The 23,817-nt window shown below is 41.6% G+C and overlaps 1 non-coding gene across 1 annotated transcript; it reads right to left on the reverse strand.

The window, feature by feature from the left end:
- Nucleotides 1–21,436: 21,436 nt before the first annotated feature.
- LOC142217760 (U6 spliceosomal RNA) lies at nt 21,437–21,543 on the reverse strand. Its single transcript, XR_012717406.1, has one exon. It is a non-coding gene; the product is annotated as a U6 spliceosomal RNA (small nuclear RNA).
- Between the last annotated feature and the right edge of the window lie 2,274 nt (nt 21,544–23,817).

The following is a 23,817-nucleotide window of genomic DNA, read 5'->3' on the forward strand; positions in this document are numbered from 1 at the left end:
GATTAAAGATGGAGAATAACTTTCCCTTCTGTGCCGCCTTATACACTTTATAACAGATATAAATGGTGAACAGAATCAAACTTAAATAAACCGAAGAAAATGTACAAGGTCTCCCTATTCAACTACAGACAACATACCCTCCCGGTTCTTCCGCACTATATAAATGGCATCGATTCGATTATTAAGACATGCAGCACTCACCTCACTTATCAACACACAGGATCCAGGACACGTAGGAACTCAGATTAATTATTTGGTAAGCTAAAAGCTTACCTTTTACAGCGCTGTTTTATTCATCTGAGGTCCTCCGGGCCCACCTCCAAAATCGGTTGGTAAGTGGATCAGTACACTATCGGCTGCACATCAAACGATTATCGATACCCCACGTTTGGGCTGCCAGGTTCTGTTGGGGGGGGCTTAAGACCCCCCTGGGTTATGTTTGTCGTAGTTCTCATTGCAAAAAGAGGAAGTTACGAGCGCTCGGGTGACACACACAACAGACACAGCTGTCAGTTATTCAAGTGCCACACTTTATTGTTCAGCAGCGTAGGTTTATAAAGGAAGCATATTTGCATAAAGATCACATGACCTGACATCTAAATATGGTCTCATGGATCCGGTAACACGTAGCATATATTTTCACATACATATATATCTTCAACTGAACATCTGCCAACTTATGTGACAGTTAGCAGAACATCCTAGATAAGCACAAAATGTTACATATACCACAGCACTGAGCATCAACGGTCACTTACACCACAACTTCTCATTTCTACAGTTTTTTAGAATGATAACAGACTACGTCTAACCACTGGCGTGCAGTTATCTATAGATCAGCAGAATGAGTCTAACTGCTAGCGTGCAGTCTGAGACTTGTGGTTTTGCTGTCCAACTGACTTTTACTATATTGTCTTTTAATGAAAGAGCAAGTTTATTTTAACCCTTACAGGAGGAAGAAGAGGCGTAGGTGAAGAAGACGGCGCACCCTGAATGCCCGCCCAGCGTGCACGATGCGTAAGTAGATCACATTCTTTTTTAGGGTTTTATTTTAAAACTGGGGGGTAGTTTAATATAAGATTTACGGTGCCTGAATAGCCTTTTTAAAGGCTATGCACACATATGTGGGGCTCTATCAGCATGATTTTGCTGATAGAGCCCCTTTAAAGAACTTTACTTTAAAAAATCCCTTGTGCAGGCAAAGTACAGATAACACAGTGTCTTTAGTAGCCAATGGCACTATAGCTTTTACACTTTTTACACATAATTGCAGCACTTCAGTCACAGTCCCATATCCTCTGCAATAGCAGGTGTACAGATTCAGGGTATGTAATGTTCAGTCCAGTGCACCTTTAGCTCTACCTTGGGAGATGTAACACAGCTTGGCTATATCGTGCAATGTAATGCAAGAGAGTACTTACAGAGTAGGTGCTAGAGCAGAAGCAAAGCCGTGAATCAACGACGTGGAAGCCACTAAGGTTGGATCCAGCTGGGGAACCCATGAGAAGCGTGGATCCAGGCAGACTTCTTTATCCAACAGGTTATTCCTCTGGCTTAGGCCAATAGAACAGGAATAGACTTTTAAGATGATCTCCCAAGCGTGGACTGTTCAATAGTTGGGATGGACTGGTAGCTGTATATAGCCCATGTGAAGTTCTGACCAGCCTGGAGCAATGCTGGCAGTCATGTGTACTGGCTGGAAGCCAGGCTTAGACACCAATTTGCAATCCTCTCTTTCTGTGAATGCAGGGGCTGGACTAGGGACAAGTCTCAGCTGGCCCCAGAAGCAGCTTTTGCTTCTATAGGCTGAGAGCAAAGCATGTGACTGAGGTTGCAAGATGCTAAAATATGTGGGTTTGCAAAGCTAAGGCAAGGTACAAAGCTAGTTAACCCCTACACTGCTGCAGGCAATCCTCAATGTATGCTAAGTAATGCAGTACAATACAATATACAGCACACAAATGATGACATAATGATGACAAACAGAACGTTAACACTCTGTTCTGGGACACTGCATGGTGAATCGGTAAAGGCAGCGTTGTACCATATGGGGGGCAAGTAAAAGGGTCGTTGTACCATGTGGGGGCCGGAGGGGGCTCAAAAGCTTGCTATGAAGCCCAATCTTTCCTAGTTACGCAGTGTCTGACTTTGCAGCTCCATTCTGTTCAAGTGATAGGACTAAGCTACAATCCCAGAGCCATAATATAGGGTTGGTGTTATTTTTGAAAATAAAACCAGACCCTTCCAACCTTAGCTGTGTACACTGCTATATATTATGTCAGCACTGAATTAACAAAAAAGATGAAATAATTCCAGTTGTAAAAGTGCCTTAATAATAGTTTTATTCAACCCATGTCCAGAAGTTATTGGGTTAATTTACCATATCACTGAATCTTTCTCTCTCTGACCTTGGCTAATTGTGAGTGGGAAGGTAATGAAGCATTGTGGGATCCTTACAAAACACACAGGCTATCCGGAGATGAACTTACTGATTGGTGTGAATTTCCAGAGCACTCGACTTCATCAAGACAGCGTACGAGGAATTATTATGAAAAATTCCCTGCAGAGGCAGGTCATGCAAATATTTATTGCCTACGTTAAATAATAAACGGAACAGTCTGCATATTAGTAAATCTGTCATGTTACATTTCAGCTGGAAGGAAGGATGGCTTAGGCTATAGTTCATTTTTCTGCACATGCCCTCTAGAGAACAAACGCTGATAAGCTGACATCTCTATATCATTAGACGTCTGAACAGACTGTAAGGATTTCTGTAGTATTTGTAGACTAGAAAACAATAGACAATTTTAAGGCATTATCCAGAATGAAAAAAACATGTCTGCTTTACGGTAACATCACGTCTATTGGTCACATGGCCTTGCTATAGCTCAGTCCCAATGAAATAAGAAAGTGGAGCTCTTTCTGAAACAAAATTGCCATGTTTTTTCCACTATGTCTTTAAGCCAACATTTTCTATGTAGGGCGTTAGCCTTAAGAAGGCATGACAGCAGTAATGGGACCCAGCAACCAAAAATGCCCACATCATCAATAACTTTTTACTTACAACCGATTTGGCGCAAAGTCCCATACACAGAAAGTTAGATGGTCCAGCTGAGATTGTTGTATTGTCCCAACTTTTCTCTTATGTATACAAGAGCCTTAAGTGAGTCCATCTCTCTGCAGAGATAAGGTGCAGTTAGTAGCTAGGGACTGTGGATGAAGGAAGGAATAAATGGAAACCTGAATGGGACTCAATTCCAAGTTTGGCTATGGAGCCGTATGGTTACTAGAGATTAGAGATGAGCGAGTACTGTTTGGATCAGCCGATCCGAACAGCATGCTCCATAGAAATGAATGGATGCACCTGGTACTTCCACTTTGACAGCGGCCGGCCGCTTAACCCCCCGCGTGCCGGCTACTTCCATTCATTTCTATGCGAGTGTGCTGTTCGGATCGGCTGATCCGAACAGTACTCGCTCATCTCTACTAGAGATAAGTGAACCAATTTGTTTGGTAATGAAGTTTCCAAAGGTTTGCCGGACTATGAAACCTTTGTTGTTCATCACTCACAAAATATTATTATACTCTGAGGTCTTCTCAGAGCCCAGAGTATAATAAGGGGCAGCTCGGAGAGGTGAGAGATAACAATAAATACTTATACTCACCTTGCCTCACTTGTCCTGGGCATCCAATTGTCTCCCAAGTCGTCTTCAGGCCTCTGTCTCACATTACATGGCTTGGGACCACCACTGAGACCCATTCACATGGAGTGTGCCGAGTGTGATGACATCATTGGAAGCCCTTGGGAGCATGATATCAGCCCATCTCTAATGGTTATATGTTCATTATTTCTCTACTATGGCATCCATGTTTGCATTATACCTGTGTCAAGACTTCATGGTGTACATGGAGGCCATAGATGCGTCTGCACACAGAACCACATGCCAGGTGGATTAGATACGCATATCAGCACACAGCACCACACGTGGGAGGATTAGATACGCATGTCTGTACACAGTACCACACGCTGGATGATTTGATACACAAGTCAGCACACAGTAACACATGCCAGAAGATTAGATACGTGCTTCTGCACACAATTCCATATGCCAGAGGATTAGATACATGCGTCAACACACAGCAACACACGCTGGAGGATTAGATGCACAAGTCAGCACACAGTACCACATGCCAGAAGATTAGATACACACGTCTGCACACAGTTCCACATGCCAAAGGATTATATAGAAGCATCTGCACACAGATCCACATGCCAGAGGATTAGATATGCGCGTCTGCACATAGTACCACATGCCACAAGATTAAATACACAAGTCAGCACACAGTATCACACGCTGGAGGATTAGATACGCACGTCTTCACACAGTACCACATGCCAGAAGATTAGATACGCACCACTGCACACAATACCACATGCAGGAGGATTAGATACGCAGATCTGCACACAGTTCCACATGCCTCAGGATTAGCTATGCGCAACTGCACACAATATCACACGCTGGAGGATTGGATAAGCGCCAATGCACACAGTTACACACGCCACAGGATTAGATGCGTGCATCTGCACATAATTCCACATTCCGGAGGATTAGATATGCGTGTCTTCACACAGTTTTTACACGCCAGAGGATTAGATACATGCATCTATACACAGTTACACATGCTGCAGGATTAGATACGCACGTCCTTACACAATACCACGTGCTGCAGGATTAGATACGCACATCTGTACACAGTTCCACATGCCACAGGATTAGATACACCTGTCTGCGCACAGTTCCACATGCCGGAGGATTGAACCTGCAGTCATTTGATTGCAAGTCCATAGACGGCAATACAACTGTATTGCCATCTATGGGACATTCTGTACATTACTATTACGGCTGATCATAGACTAGCCGCAATGGTAATATAGCAATGACAGGCCTGGGAGCCTTCAGTAGGCTCCCGGCTGTCACCCGAACAGGTTGGCTCCTGCAATATAGTATATTTACAGGTATGGGGCCGGTGGGGACTGGCCCCGGGGGAGGGGGGGGATGGTAGTTTACACTTTTTGGGGAAGGAGCCGCCAATACAGACCCTCATCCGCTGTAATAGAAAGGCGGATGAGGGTTAGATGCCGGCAAAGGTGCCGGGGCCTGTGACATTGCTACGCTCTTGCCCTGCAGGAAACCAGCAGCGGTAGGAGCGGAATAGCGGCCACATTCGAACTATAAGACGCACCCTTCTTTTCCCCCCAAATTTTTGGGAAAAAAAGAACGTCTTTAGTCCAAAAAATACGGTAGTTCTAAATCCGAGGGTGCATGTCATCTGTTATTTGTGCTCATTCACATTAGATATATGCGGGGGCATCTCATCTGCAGCATGCATCTTAACCAAATTGCATCTTAACCAAAGTGCAGATTAACCAAAGTGCACTTATACATGGCATGACTATGACCTTCATTCTTCCTCTCTTCATACAGGTATATAATCTGCTATTGAACCCACCTCTGCTTGCTGTCTGAATTCTCCCTTCGATCATCTGCTGTAATATTCAATGGTATATAATCTGCTATTGAACCCACCTCTGCTTGCTGTCTGAATTCTCCCTTCGATCATCTGCTGTAATATTCAATGGTATATAATCTGCTATTGAACCCACCTCTGCTTGCTGTCTGAATTCTCCCTTCGATCATCTGCTGTAATATTCAATGGTATATAATCTGCTATTGAACCCACCTCTGCTTGCTGTCTGAATTCTCCCTTCGATCATCTGCTGTAATATTCAATGGTATATAATCTGCTATTGAACCCACCTCTGCTTGCTGTCTGAATTCTCCCTTCGATCATCTGCTGTAATATTCAATGGTATATAATCTGTTATTGAACCCACCTCTGCTTGCTGTCTGAATTCTCCCTTCGATCATCTGCTGTAATATTCAATGGTATATAATCTGCTATTGAACCCACCTCTGCTTGCTGTCTGAATTCTCCCTTCGATCATCTGCTGTAATATTCAATGGTATATAATCTGCTATTGAACCCACCTCTGCTTGCTGTCTGAATTCTCCCTTCGATCATCTGCTGTAATATTCAATGATATATAATCTGCTATTGAACCCACCTCTGCTTGCTGTCTGAATTCTCCCTTCGATCATCTGCTGTAATATTCAATGGTATATAATCTGCTATTGAACCCACCTCTGCTTGCTGTCTGAATTCTCCCTTCGATCATCTGCTGTAATATTCAATGGTATATAATCCTGTATTTCACCTCTGTATTTCACCTCTGCCTGATTACTGAACTATATCCTAGCATTTCATCCAGGCTGTATATTTTTTGCACTTCCATGTCTTCTTATCTGCACTAGTGTCAGTCTTTTGATCTTCACTGATTTTATTGGTGTTTCTGGCCAAGTGTTTACTTGGATCCACACTGCCAGTCTCCTCATGTGTCACAGTTTGTAGATTAATTAGTTAACGACTTAAATTAGTGCTAGTCTGAAGCTGTGCTTTCCTATATAAGTAGATATAGCTTATGGGGTGCATCTCATATGCGGGGGCATCTCATCTGCAGCATGCATCTTAACCAAATTGCATCTTAACCGAAGTGCAGATTAACCAAAGTGCACTTAAACATGGCACGGAACAGGCTAACCATGGCAGAACACCAGGTAAATTTCAACCTAAAACAACAAGTTTTACCTCATGGTATCCTGTAGCTGCACTGTCTCTTACTATCTTAGCCATTGTCTTCCTGCAGATCTCTCCTCCATCTCTACCACCAGTATACACCATCCATATCAGTCCCTCTTTTCTTCCTTCTCCCATGTACAGCTCTCACACACTTTTCACACTCTTTAATCATCCCTTTATTTCTTTTAGCAGTGACACCAAACAGAAGCGCCCACATAAATCCCTGAACCACCTTCTGTCTCTGTCCATGTTACTCCTCCTGGCTGCTGGGGACATCTCTCCTAACCCCGGCCCTCCTTCCTTCACTAACTCTTCTTCCTGCACACATAGAAGGCCTACAAACCTCATCAATATTTACCGTGTTCCTTCCCCTCATCTCTCCCCTGTCTCTTTTAACTGCTCTCTCTGGAACGCCCGCTCAGTGTGTAACAAACTAGAATACATTAATGACTTATTCCTTAGTAAATCCCTCGGCCTGCTCGCCTTTACTGAAACTTGGATCCAGCAGGCAGACACTGCCTCCCCTGCTGCTCTGTGTCATGGTGGCCTACAATTCGCACACACCTCTAGGCCTGATAATAGGCAGGGTGGTGGGGTAGGATTACTGCTGTCACCGCAGTGCATTTTTCAGTCCATTCCCCCGGTCCCCTCACTCACATTCTCCTCATTTGAAGTCCATGCTATCAGACTTTTCCGGCCACTCTCCTTACGTGTAGCTGTGATCTACCGCCCACCTGGCTCACCCTACCAATTTTTGGACCACTTTGCTTCTTGGCTTCCCCACTTTTTATCCAGTGACATTCCTACCCTCATCATGGGTGACTTTAACATCCCTATTGCCCCTCCTCACTCCCCGGCTGCCTCACAGTTTCTCTCATTAACCACTTCTCTTGGTCTCTCACAATGTTCTTCTTCCGCCACACATATAGACGGTAACACGATTGATCTAGTCTTCCATCGACTCCTCACAGTCTCTAAATTTTCTAACTCTTCTCTGCCGCTTTCTGACCACAATCTTCTATCTCTCACCATCAGTGCTCTCTCCCCTTCACAAGACGCCCCTACCCATCACACATATAGGAACTTGCGTGCTATTGACACCCAGCACCTCTCAGATACTCTACAGTCCTCCCTGTCCCCCATCTCTTCAATCTCCTGTCCCAATCTGGCCACCAGTCACTATAATGATACCCTCAAAAATGCATTGGATGAGGTTGCTCCCCCCTCCACTCGTAAAGTCCCACATAGGAGGCATCAGCCCTGGCACACGCCACAGACACGATTTCTTCAGCGCTGCTCTAGGTGTGCCGAACGTCTATGGAGAAAATCACGCTCACCTGCAGATTTCCTCCACTTCAAGTTTATGCTTAAAACATATAGCTCTGCCCTTTACCTTGCCAAACAAGACTATTTCACCGCCCTCATCTCTTCTCTCTCCAGCAACCCTAAAAGGCTTTTTGAAACCTTTCACTCCTTACTCACACCCAAGGTGCAGACGCCATTCACAGACCTTAGTGCTGATGACCTGGCCATGTATTTCCATGATAAAATTGATAAGATCCGTCAGGAAATTACTGCCCAAGCCCCAGGTGGCATTGACTCCCACACCTACGATAGTACTGATCCCCTCACCAGCCGCACTTTAGACTGTCCATTCTCATCTTTTGAACCTGTCACAGAAGAGGAAGTTTCCCAGCTACTTTCTTCATCTCGCCCCACAACCTGCAGTAGTGACCCCTTCCCCTCACACCTTCTCCAATCTCTGTCCCCTGCTGTCACTACTTACCTTACTAAAATATTTAACCTCTCTCTCTCTTCTGGAATCTTCCCATCCTCCTTCAAGCATGCTGTTATAATCCCGCTACTGAAAAAACCCTCCCTGGACCCATCCTGTGCTGCTAACTATCGACCCGTCTCTAACCTCCCCTTCATCTCTAAACTTTTGGAACGCCTGGTTTATTCTCGGTTAATCCGTTATCTCTCTGCTAACTCTCTGCTTGACCCCTTACAATCTGGTTTCCGCGCTCTGCACTCTACTGAAACAGCTCTCACAAAAGTCTCTAATGATCTACTAAAGGCTAAATCCAATGGTGACTTCTCTCTTCTTATTCTTCTGGACCTCTCTGCAGCTTTTGACACTGTTGACCATCAACTTCTCCTCACTATGCTCCGCTCAGTTGGCCTCAATGACACTGCGCTCTCCTGGTTCTCCTCTTATCTCTCAGGCCGCACTTTCAGTGTATCATTTGCGGGCTCTGTTTCCTCTCCTCTTTCCCTTGCTGTTGGGGTTCCTCAGGGCTCGGTCCTCGGCCCCCTGCTCTTTTCTCTCTACACAGCCCCCATTGGACAAACCATCGCCAGATTTGGCTTCAGGTACCATCTTTATGCTGATGACACCCAATTATACACATCTTCCCGTGACATCACCCCTGCACTCATACAGAACACCAGTGACTGTCTCTCTGCTGTCTCTAATATCATGTCCTCGCTCTATCTGAAACTAAATCTCTCTAAGACTGAACTACTACTGTTTCCACCATCTAACAGATCTGTCCCTGATATATCCATTGCAGTCTCAGGCCTTACTATAACTCCTAGGCAGCATGCCCGCTGCCTTGGGGTCATATTTGACGCAGACCTTTCCTTCACCCCTCATATTGAATCACTCGCACGTTCATGTCACCTCCACCTCAAAAACATCTCCAGAATACGCCCTTTCCTTACCAGAGATACACTAAAGACACTTATTGTCTCTCTGATTCATTCTCGCCTTGACTACTGTAATTCCTTACTAATCGGTCTTCCCCTCACTAAACTCTCTCCTCTACAATCTATTCTGAATGCAGCGGCCAGGCTCATCTATCAGGCTAGACACTACAGCGATGCCTCGGGTCTGTGCCAGTCGCTACATTGGCTGCCTATTCATTATAGAATAAAATATAAAGTTATTACTCTCATCCACAAGGCTCTCCATAATGCCGCACCTCCCTACATTTCTTCCCTCATCTCTGTCTACCGCCCAACCCGTGCTCTCCGCTCACTCAATGACCTAACACTTACATCCTCTATTATCAGAACCTCCCATGCTCGTATACAAGACTTCTCCCGAGCTGCACCACTTCTCTGGAATGCTCTACCCCGGACAATCAGATTAACTCCCAACTTCTACAGTTTCAAACGCAAACTAAAGACGCATCTTTTCAGACAAGCCTATCACAATTCCTAATGCACAAAATTGTCTGAACACTGTATAAGCAATGCCGCCCCAGCTACCTCTTGTGTCACCCCCTCTACCTCATAGATTGTAAGCTCTTTTGAGCAGGGCCCTTAGTCCCATTGTGTGAAATGACGTTCTTTGTTATGTATGTCTGTATCTGAACCCTATAAATTGTACAGCGCTGCGGAATATGTTGGCGCTATATAAATAAAATGTAAAATGTATTATTATTATTATTATTATTAGATGTACAGCAAGTATGGGAATTTGCCAATTCAGTGGGATTACCCAACAGTCTGATGTGTGACCTCAACAAATTGTCAGTGGAAAGAAGAATGTTGGATTCCCCACGTAATATAAGCTGCTCTGGTATGAGCGTTTTTTCAGTGGCTTATCCCTCACTCCCCACATGTGTATAAGAGAGAGGAATACTGTTCAGCATATTCACCGCCAAATGGTCTATAAAGAGAAAATATTACTTTTTGTAGTCAGATATTTCTCTCTCCTTTTGTTCACATTAAAATCTTGTTTGCTTTTGCATCTGCTACCTGACATTGAGTACTACTGTTCAGCTTGTAACAAGAATACAAAGTTACTCTCCTGTTCTGTTATCCCCATTTTGTCAGCAAGATTTCTGTAAAACTTTGAAAATTTTAATGCATACGGATGTGGATATTGCTGGCATATAATGCCGTCCTTTTGCTCATGTTCATTTTCTAGTAGAAGGTTATAGGAAGGTTTTGTTTTATATGACGGTTTGTGGATGTGAGGCAAACAAGTTCCTTTAGTTTGTTACTGCTCATGTATCATTGGTAGCAAGTTTGTTCCTTCTTACTTTATCTGTACCTTTCATATATTGGATTCTCATTAATGCAAAATCCCAGCTGGCTGAACAGAATGCATTTTGCATTTCAGGGTAAAAGATGTGCTAGAAGCAGTAGATAGACAGCCTGGGCCGCCTGACTCCATATGCCTATTTAAATTAAATCCATACACAAATTTTGATTTTAAAACTTTAATTGGATGTTGGCATTGGTTGCTAACATATCATCAAGAATATGCAGACGAGGATGGGAAGAAATGGCCAAAGCAAAACTTTTTTTGCAAAACTGTATTTACTTTGTATATTCTGCAACCACTTGATAGATATAAGAGCTGTGCACCAAACATTGGCTTAAACGGTCATGAAAGGGTTGTTTTTTTTGAGAAATGAAAATATTCTTAAAATAGTCAAACATGGGGGTCATAAAAATTACTCTCACTTGCTCCCAAATTGCTCTCATAAAACATGCATAGAGTTGTTAAGGTAGGATAAAGACCTAAGTACATTGGGGCAGATTTATTATGCCTATTATGCCTGTTTTCTGGCATACAAGGCATAAAGTGTTGCAATATTTTACGTAGATTGTGGTTTTGGGCAAAAAAATGTAAACATTTTAAATTCTAAAAAGGAGAGACAAGGGCGTGCAGGCGCCCACTGAATAAACTTACCAAGTTGATCCAAAGGAAGGCAAAAAGCCCCATAAAGCTGACACCAATTGTCCCATCAGAGTAAAAAAATTTTAACTCAACTCCAAATATGGCAATTGTAAAAATAGTCCCTGGATTAACATTCCATCCCAAAAGGTCTAGTTACCATAACTGGTGATGTTTCCACTTTAACGAAAGTCATCTAGTCCCTATCCCGTAGCAGGGAGTTCCATAGTCTCACTGCTCTTACTGTAAAGAAGCCCGAGTATAGCTATGTTAAAACCTTTTTTGATTCGGGGTAGAGGATGTCCCTTGTCACTTTTACAGGTCTTGGTGTAAAGAGACCATCTGAGAGATCTCTGTAATGTCCTTTCATATATTTATATACTAGTAGATTACCCGCGGCTTCGCTTGCGAAAAATATGTTAAATTGTTGGTTATGCTAAAGTAAAATTTCCAGTGTCACACTGAAATTGACATTCTCAGAGCTACAGTAAATCTTTTTTTTCCACTTTAAATTTTTATTATTTTGGCATTTCACTAATTTGTTTTTGTTTTTTTCTACTAATTTGACATTTTTATTGATTTTAAATGTTCAATACATATTATGTAGTGTAAACTATTACATCTTTTTCTTGAACTATTTTTTTAATCAAAAATTAAAATTTATGCCCCTTACACAAACAATTTTAACAACATAGTGCAGCCCTTCCCCCTCCCTCAAGTGTAATCTATAAGTAGATTACGGACCAAAGAGGAACATTGGTTTACAGTTATACAACTATCTATTGTAGTGCTTTTTGGTACACAATGTTTCCGGTTTTACCTTCAGGTGCATACCTGTATATGAAAAGATTTTGGGGGTTACCCACTCTAGAGCAAGCAACGTACAACTGTCCATGTGAGAAACACAGGCTCTCCAAATTAACGCTGGTTACTTTAAGTGATTGACCTTGTGCTTTGTTTATAGTCATAGCAAATGCAAGTCGGATTGGGAAGGGCATGTCTCTTGGTAGCAAAGGAATACGCGGAATGAAAACATTTGCTCCCTAGGGCTGGGGCCCCACGGACCGGAAACACCGTATTTTTTCCCCGCGGGAAAAATCACAGCGTTTTACAGTACTTTCAAACTGGATGGGATTCATGCAAATCCCGTGCCCACCTTGCAGAAAAAATCGCAGCGCAGACATGCTGCGATTTCCAAAACCATTGCAGTTTTGAAAATTACAGAATGTCAATTATATCTACGGAAACGCCGGTGGCTTTACCGTAGATATAATTGTAAACAGAAAGTCCGTGGAGGAAAACTTCATGAACTTTCTGTTCAAAGCTCTGCAGGAAAAACCGTGATGCATTTACGCCCGTTGGGTCTTAGCCTAAGGGTGCATTCACATGGAAAAATGGAACCCATTGAAGTCAATGGAAGGCTTTTTTTTCAGTGCTGAATCTGACGCGGATTCCACACCCAATTCAGTGCCATTTTCCTTTGTGTAAATGTACCCTTAGAGTTTTCCATAGGAATAGTGGCATCAATAACATTGGGCATGAAGACTCTTAATGCACAATTTTGTGCTGTTACACTTTTTTTTTTTTTTTAATGCAGATTGTGAGCCCCATATAGGGATCACAATGTATATATATTTTTTCCTATCAGTATGTCTTTGTAGAATAGAAGGAAATACACACAAACACGGGGAGAACATAAAAACTCCTTGCAGATGTTGTTCCTGGTGGGGGATTCGAACCCAGGACTCCAGCGCTGCAAGGCTAACCACTGAGCCACCGTGTTGCCCCTTCTGTTACATATTTTTGGTTGGTCAAGGTTCCGAAGCAAAATTATTGTGGCTATTTATAAAGTGAGTGTATGCGATGGCATTCTAGGAGGCTGCAAAGAATTCAGGAACTCCAATGGATACATTATGGCTTGTTCACTCTTCATGAGTCCATGAGTGAATCGATGGACATGAATGTGGTTGCTAGACCAGGCTGCCCCATTGCATATGTCGTATACGGTCATTTTCAGAACGTTCATCCTTTTGTTCAGATATTTCCATATTCCTTTGCTTCAGCCTGCCTTATCCAGTTCTTGTGAAGACAACATTCCCGTTGCTCTGATGTCTCAGCTGCCTTAGGGCCTGTTCACACGGCGGAAACGTGCGTTTATTTTGGCAAAATACACATGTAAAAATAAGACTCCCATTGACGTCAATGACATTTTTTTACACGTGTAAAAAAATATGTCAAAGTACACGTCAAAATACACATCAAAATACTCGTCAAAATACACGTGTAAAATGTCATTAAAGTCAATGGGAGTCTTATTTTTACATGTGTATTTTTTACACATGTATTTTGCCAAAATACAGGCATGTTTACTCCGTGTGAACGGGCCCTTACATTTAGCCTGTCTCATCCGTTTCTTTTCAAGCTGCGAGTCACTTTGTTTACTTGTCTCAGCTCTTTGACACAATTCTGCGCTCTTAGCTTTTGGATAAACTGGCCCAATAGAGGGTCATTTTTTGGGAGGCATTTTAAAAAACAGTCCTTAGTATTCTGAGCCTTTAGTATTCACCTGACACTGATAAGAGATGTAATAGGATAAATAGTAATACAGAGCCGCCCTCACACTATTACTATGTCCTGACACTGATAAGAGATGTAATAGGATGAAGAGTAATACAGAGCCGCCCTCACAGTGTTACTATGTCCTGACACTGATAAGAGATGTAATAGGATGAAGAGTAATACAGAGCGGCCATCACAGTATTACTATGTCCTGACACTGATAAGAGATGTAATAGGATGAATAGTAATACAGAGCCGCCCTCACAGTATTACTAGGACCTGACACTGATAAGAGATGTAATAGGATGAAGAGTAATACAGAGCGGCCATCACAGTATTACTATGACCTGAAGGAGCCGCCTCACAGGCAGACTTGTGGAGTTGCCCATACCAACCAATCAGAGCTCAGCTTTCACTTTACCTCAGCAGCTTCAGTGATGAGAGCTCCTGTATAGTACAGATTTCACATTTCCCCATTATATGTATAGGGCCTAACTTCGGGGGCCCAAATTTCATGATGGGGGGACGCTAGAAAGATGTAATGTGCGCAGTATTCTGTTCCTGTGCGTGGAGAGGGGGCATGCCAAATTTCACCCAAATCGGGCGAGAACTGTGGATTTGTATAGAGCAGACTACTACAGGATTTGAGTTTTATATATATATATATATATATATATATATATATATATATATATATATATATATATATTATAGATAGATCTATATAGGTTCTACAGCTGGATTTTTTTCTCCTGCTCCCCACAGATCCCAAGCAACCATTACTATTAGTTTCAGCATAATTATACTCTCTATTGACAGGTGGGCGGTCCCTGTGTTTTTGCTCCCGTCTAGGACCGCCTACCTGACAGTAGAGAACAAAATTGTACTAAAGCTATCATAAATGATTGCTTGCTAATTGTTGAAGCTAGAAAAAAATGCAACTGTACTGGAATCAGTGAAGCAGCATCTATTGATGGATCCCATTGAGTTGGACTTGGTGGAGGCGGTGAAAGGTCCTCTATATCTATGTAAGAGATTTGGAGCTCTGTATCAGGAGATCAGAGCCCTGCTATCTATAAAGATATAGTATGATATTAATCAGCACAAAATGTTGGACATCTTTAGAAAAACAAAACAAAATGGTGGACATTCCCTTTAAGGCTCCCAACATCAGTGTTTTACATTAATGGCAGTTAATGACAACCTTTAAAAGATGTTTTTGATGTCTGAGAACAATGTCACAGCAACATTTGGCAAAACAATTGGGGTTATAAAGCGGCACATTGACACTTGGATCCCAGCTGGAAAGACTTTGGCATCGCCAACATGAAACTCCTCCAATGGGACAAATATCTTCCTTACGTTCCTGTAAAGTATAGCTAGTAAATAAAGCCTTCTGCTGCTTATCTGGGTTGCCAGTTTACAAGGTTGAGCTCTAGTATTTATTTTATTGATGTTAAACAGGTGCAACATGCATTGCTAAAGTAAGCTCCTAAAGACAGAGATTTAATTTGGCAATAAAAAATAATATTTACTATGCACAGAGCAGTCGATCTTGTTTTCTTGCAAATTACTCTGGCCTCTCTCCAAAGCACATTGCTAGCAAAGAACTGATGTGACGGATAAATCATTGCAATGGCATTTCAAGGTGTCTAGTGCAACCGAAATACAGGGAATCTCATTCACAGCCACTGATGCATATGTTATAATGCTAAATCTTGGTGACTATACAGAAACAAAATCGTCTGCCTGCACTCTAAACATTTACAAACTGTGTCTGCTGGAGTTTTTGTTTGTATTTTTGAACATTGCATGGCTTTTTTTTTTTTGCATCTTTGACATTTTCTTTTCAAAAAGCAGTGAACACGGGTTTGGCATTTTTGGCAATTCAATGTGTAGCATGCATAAGACGGCACCCATTGAAGTCAATGGGATTCTGTTTTACAGTGGTCACTCTGACACGTGTTTACGTGTCAGAATGAGCAGCGTGTTACTCAGTGGGAACGGGACCTTAGAGGGGAATAAGCTTCTGCTAGACAACTCTTGCAGAGACTATATTCAGACCACCGTGGTGCAATATAAATATAAATTTTTCAGGACTATCTTGCACCTGAGGGGCACTAAAATAGGCCATGACAGTCCATAAACCATCATAACAGTCTTGTGAATAGCTCTCATTTTCATTGAATTTAATGCTGTCGCATGGTGTCTGTTAAAAAAAAAGCAGACATCACATGGCCATTAAACACTCGTGTGAATGTAGCCTTACTTATATTTTTCCTGAGAACAAAAGAATCCTTTGTAGGATCGATCCTTTGCTCCCTTTGCATCATCTGTTGGGGGAGAGTCAGCACACCCCCATACACATATAATAGATGGCTGTCCTTGCTGAAATCAGTTGCAGAAAAGCTGCTTTTTTGTTGCACATATTGCTGCATTTTTTTTTATTTTTTTTTTGAGCCAAACCCGAGAATGGCTATAAAAAGAATGGGAAATATATAGGAAGCTCTTATACTTCTCTTTACTGCTCAGTCCACTCCTGGCTTTGGCTTAAAAAAACTGCAGCATAATCTGCAACACAAAAAACAGTACTTTGGCAACAAGGGTCCTTAGCCTTAGGCTAATGTCCCAAGTAGTGAAGCACAGCGAATAAATACTGCAGGAAATAACCTTGTTTTGAATGGCTTGAGCTGTGATACCAAGAACCGTTACGATACAGTGTATGGTGCTGTGTTTGGCATTCAATGAAGAGTCTGCAGCTGATTGGTGGGAGTGGCCAATGTTGGACCCAATAATCTAGGGATAGGTCATCAATAGAGATGAGTGAGTAGTATTAGATCGAGTAAGTATTTGAACGAATACTACGGTATTCGAAATACTCGTATTCGTTCGAATACTATCGCTATTCACAGTAAAGATTCGATTCAGAACCTATAATTCTATACACTGTATAGCATTCGGCAAATCAACGCTGGTTCTGCCAGATGCTCGTCTGTCAGGAGGCGGAGTCTAAGATCGGACCACAGTAGTCTCCATTGTGGTCCGTCTTAGACTCCGCCTCCTCACAGATGAGCCTTCGGCAGAACCAGCGTTGATTGGCCGAATGCTGTACACTGTATTCGATCGAGTAGTAAATGCTTTCAATGTGATACGCGCGTATCACATTGAAAGCAATAGGTAAAAAAGCCTCCCATTGATTTCAATGGAGCGCATGCGTATGCCGGCACCCATAGAAATCAATGGGATCTGTTTTAATGCCGCTCACTCTGAATGAGTTTACGTTCAGAATGAGCCGAGCGTTTACTCCGTGTGAAGGCTCCCTAAGAGAGAGAGTTATTAGAGTCTCTTCAACTTTCCGTCTGCTGTCCATGGCAAACATCAAAGCTGCTACCGTAGTCTCCACTATACAAAGGGCAAAACTCATAAATGAACAGAAAAAGTATTTTTTCTCATGAACACGCCATGTACTTTTGATTTATGCAATGTTTATTTAATGTTTAAGTACACTTTTAAGCATGTGCATACAGTATAGGCCATTACTTTCAATGGAGCTTAATATGTATTGGCTATTGTATTAATCTGTCTTAAAGGGGTTGTCCCATCTCAAGGATCCTATCTATACTGGTAGTAAATTGAAGACTTTTCCTATATATATTGCTTTAGAAATGCTGCTTTGTTTGTCTGCTATGTGAACTTATTCCTCCAATTGTTTACACAGCATTGCTATAACCACGGACCTATAGGTCACTTACTCACTGCTCTGCTGGCAGGACAATCAGCTTGACTGGGATATTCCCAAGTCCTTCCAAGTAAACAAATGGTTAACCCCAAACCTCTTTGCTGACAATAGAAAATAGCTACTTAATAATGAAATAACTGAGACAGACACAAAATTCCGATGGATAAGAACGGCCACAACAGCCTATTTATTTAAACAAAATAAACAAGTAAATAAAACAACTTTACAAATGGGAGGTCTGACGGGGCCCACCAAAAGGGGAAGCAGTAGGATAACAGCTCCCAGCCGCAACGCGCCGACTCGAAAGCGGACAATAAGTCAGAATACTGCTTGGCAAAACATCCATTATTACTCGTTTAATATGCATTTTTCTCCCATGAACATAACTGAAAAGGGGGGGTACCCTATATCTTGGGTCCCCCATATTCTCCCCAAATAACCTTAAAGCGTGCCCTGCCAGACCTTCCAACTGCCGGCTGTCATGACAGAGAAGGACGGTATCCTGAAAAAGAAGAAAAGAAAAAACACAAACAAAACCATACCATAGAACGCTCACATAGGGCGGGCGGGAGGGAAAGCTTAAATCCGGGGAAGAGACAGGGAATGAGAGGAAGGAGAGGGGATATATATATCATGCAGTGAGGGTCATGGACCGGTCACCACCTGGAGACCGGGCCATGAACTGTAAACAGCACTTAACAAGGAGTTAACCCCTGTGGTGCTGCAGAGCCAGGCACGTGCCAGACTGGGGAATCCCAATCATACCGGGCCTGCGCCAACTTCTTTAGCTGCGGCCCTTCCTAAGCTAATTGAAGTTTGCTGATAAAGCCTGGTCTGTTATCTCTCTATGTAAACACACAGATAACACTGAGTCTGTTCTCTAAAAGCATCTGCATATTATCTGCATAAGTATTGTGATAATACATAGTGTTCAGCAAGCTAGGGGGAAAGAGGAGAGAAATACAGGAAGTGACAAGAAGACACTGTAGGCAAACTGCTGAAACACTGAGATGGGAAAACCCATTTAAGTATATTAGAAAAATGATAGTAAATGCTAAGACCACTCATAGTCCAATCCTGGCAACCGATTGTAGTGGAATTGACTGACTGTGTCTCAAACCTGTCCACAACAGAATATGTTGGGGAAAGAAGAATCAGACATGTTGGATTTCAGCATGCCCCATCCTTAGTTCCCACATAAGCTAAACTCCTGCCAGAGCAGTCTGAAAGTATCTTATCACTTTCTCCCTCTTAAAAAGACTTGAATGCTGATGGGGGAACTAAATAGCTGTCGGCAGAATGAGTCCCGGCCAAGAACAATCTAACAACTAAGCACTTTATAGCTCCAGTCCATCTAGGTGCTGATAGTATCTTGATCTTTTAGTAGACTAGGGCGGGGAGCCCACAGATTTTCACAATGCTAAACCCCATCATAGTAAGACATTTGAGCGTATGAGTTTGTTCTATCTTCAGGCATAAGCTGAATGTTCACTTTCTGCCAGGAGATTCTCTTTAAGGCACGATAAAACCTTCCAAGTTATCAACATAGTATTTCCTGACATGAATTTTGAGAGGCTTCTGGGACTACAGTTTGCAGGCTTCTGCCCTAGACTCTGCAGCTTTCAGATAAATGTGATGTTATCCTAAGTAATAAAGCCAGTCTACTCTGGTAAGAGATAAGCTGCTTGCAAAAGAACGAAGAAAAAAAAAAAAAAAGAAAGACCAGAATGATTTAATTAGAAAATTAGAATGGTTGCATTAGCAATTAGAAAGTCAGTGGTTCCGACTAAAGGAAGTTTCATTATACAAACCCCAAGAAATTATATTCATTCAGCAATTTACTAGTAATCTTCTAACGCTTATCACGCTTTCTGTTTGGTATGAATTTTTATATTTTCTAGAGCAACCAAGACAAATCTGCAATGCTCTTGAGTAATAACCTGCACTGAATATCTATCCAGAATTTTCTGGTGGTAATTATTAAAGTCTTTCTTCTTATCTCCTATTAAGACCCAGATAAGAACAAAATTGTAGTTGGGTCACAGTGTTTAATTTAGATAAGCCATGGGCAGCCATTTGCATCGTGAACATGGCACTGGCTCTTGGTATTGAAGTAAGACACGACTGCTTGATATGCAACTGATATTCTCAGTGTTGGTACTATGAAGTAATAAGACATAAAGAGGACAGACATAGAAAAGAATTGTTACTTCAATTTCTTCTGCAGTTTTAATAAATATGTAAATTCTGACATGCTTTATGTAGTATAGTTCCTGCTGATCGGAAGGGAATGCAGATACAAATGAACATGAACACATTGAAAATAAGTGGGAAATATATATATATAATATCGAGCATCTAATAATTTCATAGACACTACAGATTTGTGACGCTCAAGGCTAATGAAGGCCATATACTGGTTTACCTGATATGTATATGCCTCATACGGCTCTGTGTATGGTATACAGCACATATTTTTAATGGAAAAGAGTTGTCAGAGATGACTTATTTCCCTTGAGAACAAAGTATCAGCCATATTAAAATTCAATGTGCCCAAATCTCCTCTCTCTCAACATTATGTGTCATCCACATTAGATGGCTAGTAAGTCAGTGTTAATTTAATGCAACTTTCGGGCTGGAATTTGGTGGTAATTTTTGAGGGGCAGCAACTTTAGGGCCAGAATTTGGCACTGATTTTGATTATTGATTGATTCGGTCACACAAGCCACAGTACTAGTCAATTTGCTGAGTAGGATCATTCATCAGAGTCAAATGAGTGGTTGAAAACCCACCTCTAATTCCTCTTCTTTTTCTGCTATGTGAACGCACCCTAAGTCCCATGCCACAAAATAACTTTACATACTTTTTTCATTGTTCAAAGATCAATACACTTACTTTTATATTTCGTAACCACCTTCTGTGTGGCCTTAAAGAGGTTGTGGCCATTCTTAGTGGGGGTCCTGAGCAGGGGATCCCTCTTTTAGATGTCCATACAGTAAGTGAACTTTTTGGAATTACTAAATTACTAATAACATGTGATTGTTATTGAAGTAGCGATTATAGATAAGCACAATCTAAACTAAAAATACATTGTTTGTGCATGTATTTTATTGGCACATTGAGCAAACATTCACAGTGCAGGGAGAAAAAGTAAGTGAACCTCTATGTTAATGCTTTCCTCAAGGGCTATTCGGCAAAGTGTCTCATGGATAGATGTGGCAAAAGTGGAACTTCTGCAGTGCCTGGAGACCATTGTGATCACTTATGGAGCAATTACTTCTAAGGTGCAGCAATATGCTTTACAGGAGAATCTAAGGGCCCCTTCACACGGCGTAAGCGCTCGGCTCATTCTGAGCCGTACACGCGAGCGCTTCTAAACACTTCCCATTCACTTCAATGGGAGCGCGCGTAAAGCTGGCCCTTACAACAGCAGTCCATGACCTCAAGTGGAAGAGCTGTTGGGTGATGGAAGGAGACAATGACCTAAAAGTACACATAGATCAGCTAATAAATGACTGAAAAAGAAAGATTTTTGTATTGGAATGGCCAAATCATATGCCCAACCTTAACTCCTATTGTGGCATGACCCGAAGTGTGTTGTGTATGCATGGCAACCCAGGAATATTGATAAGCTAAAACACCTTTTTGTATGGATGGTCCAACATCACACCCCAGCACTGCACAAATCAGATTTGCAGCTAAAAAAAACATTGGAAAGTACAGGTTATAAAGTTCATGTGTTCATATGTTCATTGGAAGACTTGACAAATTTGTGTGTCATCCTTGCGCAGGAGCCATGCTAATCTTCTCTTTATCATTCCAGTTTTAGTATATGTGCTGCTGAAGCGAGCACGGGATCATTTACTTTTCTCCCTGCATGGTGGATGTTTACTCATTGTACTCAATAAAACATGATAGGTAAAAGGGGTTTGTGTTATAGCTTTGGTTAATTTGTGCTTGTCTATAATTGTGACTTAGATAACAATCCAACCACATTTTATTAGTAATCAATGCAGAACTCCAGATAGTTCCAAAGGCTTCACTAATATATTCTAGCAATTGTATACCCTTATTGGGTATATGGAAAGGGATTTTCTTTATGAGCCAACCCTTTAACACTGTGTAAAATATTCAGTTTACTGTTTTTGTCACACACCAATACATGTCAGTGTGAATCTACTTCAGCATTTACATTGATTTGTATTAAATTGCAACTCAAGAGAAAGAAAATTGTGTTACTTGAACCGTGGAAACCAACATTGACTCAACTCACAGAGCTCTCCTACTTTGGGAACCATATAGTATGTATTAATGTTTAGATCTGCTCCCAGGGCTTGTAGACTCATGGAAGAGACCAGAGGATTGTAATGAGTGAACCTTGTCAGATTTGATTTGCAAGTATTCACGAGAATCACTGGAAAGTGCCATGAGGCCTCTACTAGCCTCCTGGGTAACATCACTGGCACTGGGTCACCAATGAGGCCTGTGATTGGGCCTCAGCAGTCATGACATTGATGACCCAGTACCAGTGATGTTACCCAGGAGTCTAGTAGAGGATTTGAAGATGCTGCGACAGAATACCAGACACATCAGTGGAGCCCCAGAGAGAAAAGGTGTATTTTTTTTTATTGCACCTCCTTTCAGCTATCTTCTTCAGTCCTATAGAAGTCTCTGGGCTCTTAAAGAGGTATTTTCATCTCCCTCTCTCAGCAATTTTTCAGCTGTTTCGTCTTCTCTTTTCCTGTATTCTTCCACAAGCTGGGGGGAGGCAGCTTTGAAAGTTTGATGGACAGGACACTATAAAGTACTTCAGTAGATATAGACATTGCTTTTACTATTAAATAGATTTTTTTTATATGATTACTAGGCCCCCTGTCTCTGCTTTCACTCTCATATGACACAGATCATTTTACAGTGTCAGACTGTAGTCTATGAGTAAGTGGATCAATGATGGAAGTGCAGGGCTATCCATACCTATCTTTAAACTATGGATTTGCTGACCCCTGGCTGGTGCTATTGTGAATGACTCTCGACATTCACTGAAACACATAGTACCTGCAAGACGGGGTTGGGGGACCCCTTTCTTGTAGCAGCTTTCAAAGGTGGAACAGTGTAGAAAAACTGCTTTAGGCTTAGGCCCCACGTTGAGGAAATGCTGTTTTTATTGTTACAGATTTTGCTACAATTTATTGAGCCAAAGCCTGGAGTGGATTGAGCAGAAGGGAGAAGTATAAAAGCTTTCTTATATATTTCCAATTCCTTATGTAGCCATTCTTGACTTTGGCTCAAAAAACTGTGTCGAAATCTTCAAAAAAAGGTGCGTTTCCCACGACGTGGGGGCTCAGACTTAAAGGGGTATTGCCATGAAGAATATTCATCCTCTATTCAAAGAATAAAGGATAAATAGCTGATCAGTGGGGGTCTGACCACTGAGTGCTGTACTTTCGACTATCTCGCGTCTTGTCCAGCACACCACCATTCAGCTTGGCTGTGGTCAGGCTGGATTCACAACAGAGAAATTGGTGGTCTCAGTGGTCAAAGCCCCACTGATCAAGTATTTATCCTTTATGCTACGAGTAGAGGATAAATATTCTTCGTGGTATAACCCTTTTAAATATCACTCAGTAGACACATATGTCTAAGAAATATGAAATATATGGTAAATTAAATTCCTGTATAGATGGAGTAACCTTGATTATTCTAATTTCTTTTGTAACGCTCCATTTACTCTTTCATTAATGATTAAATAGGGTTAATGGTTTTGTGCCTCATCAATTGTCTATGAACTGTAGTGTCCTGCTGTTGACATTTATAATTATACACTTTTTAATGTCGCGGTATATTGAAGTTAACCCCTACAAAAATAATTCATTTCCTGTTGTTTATGTGGAGTACAGAAAAAAAACAGTTTTTTAATTGTTCCATCTCGTTGCATGAGCTAGCAGTATATTAGGCTTTTGTGCATTCTCCGTATTGTCAAGAATCAAGTAGACACAAACATGACTGATTCAGAGTGGAATTTTAATATGTGTCGTGGGATGATTGCAAATATGTTTTAACTTTTGTTTGGGAATAAACAGAAAAACTAATTTGTGAATTGTATATTGAATTGTGCATTACAATAAAT

Source organism: Leptodactylus fuscus, chromosome 8 (assembly GCF_031893055.1).
Source record: "Leptodactylus fuscus isolate aLepFus1 chromosome 8, aLepFus1.hap2, whole genome shotgun sequence".
Taxonomy (NCBI): Eukaryota; Metazoa; Chordata; class Amphibia; order Anura; family Leptodactylidae; genus Leptodactylus; species Leptodactylus fuscus.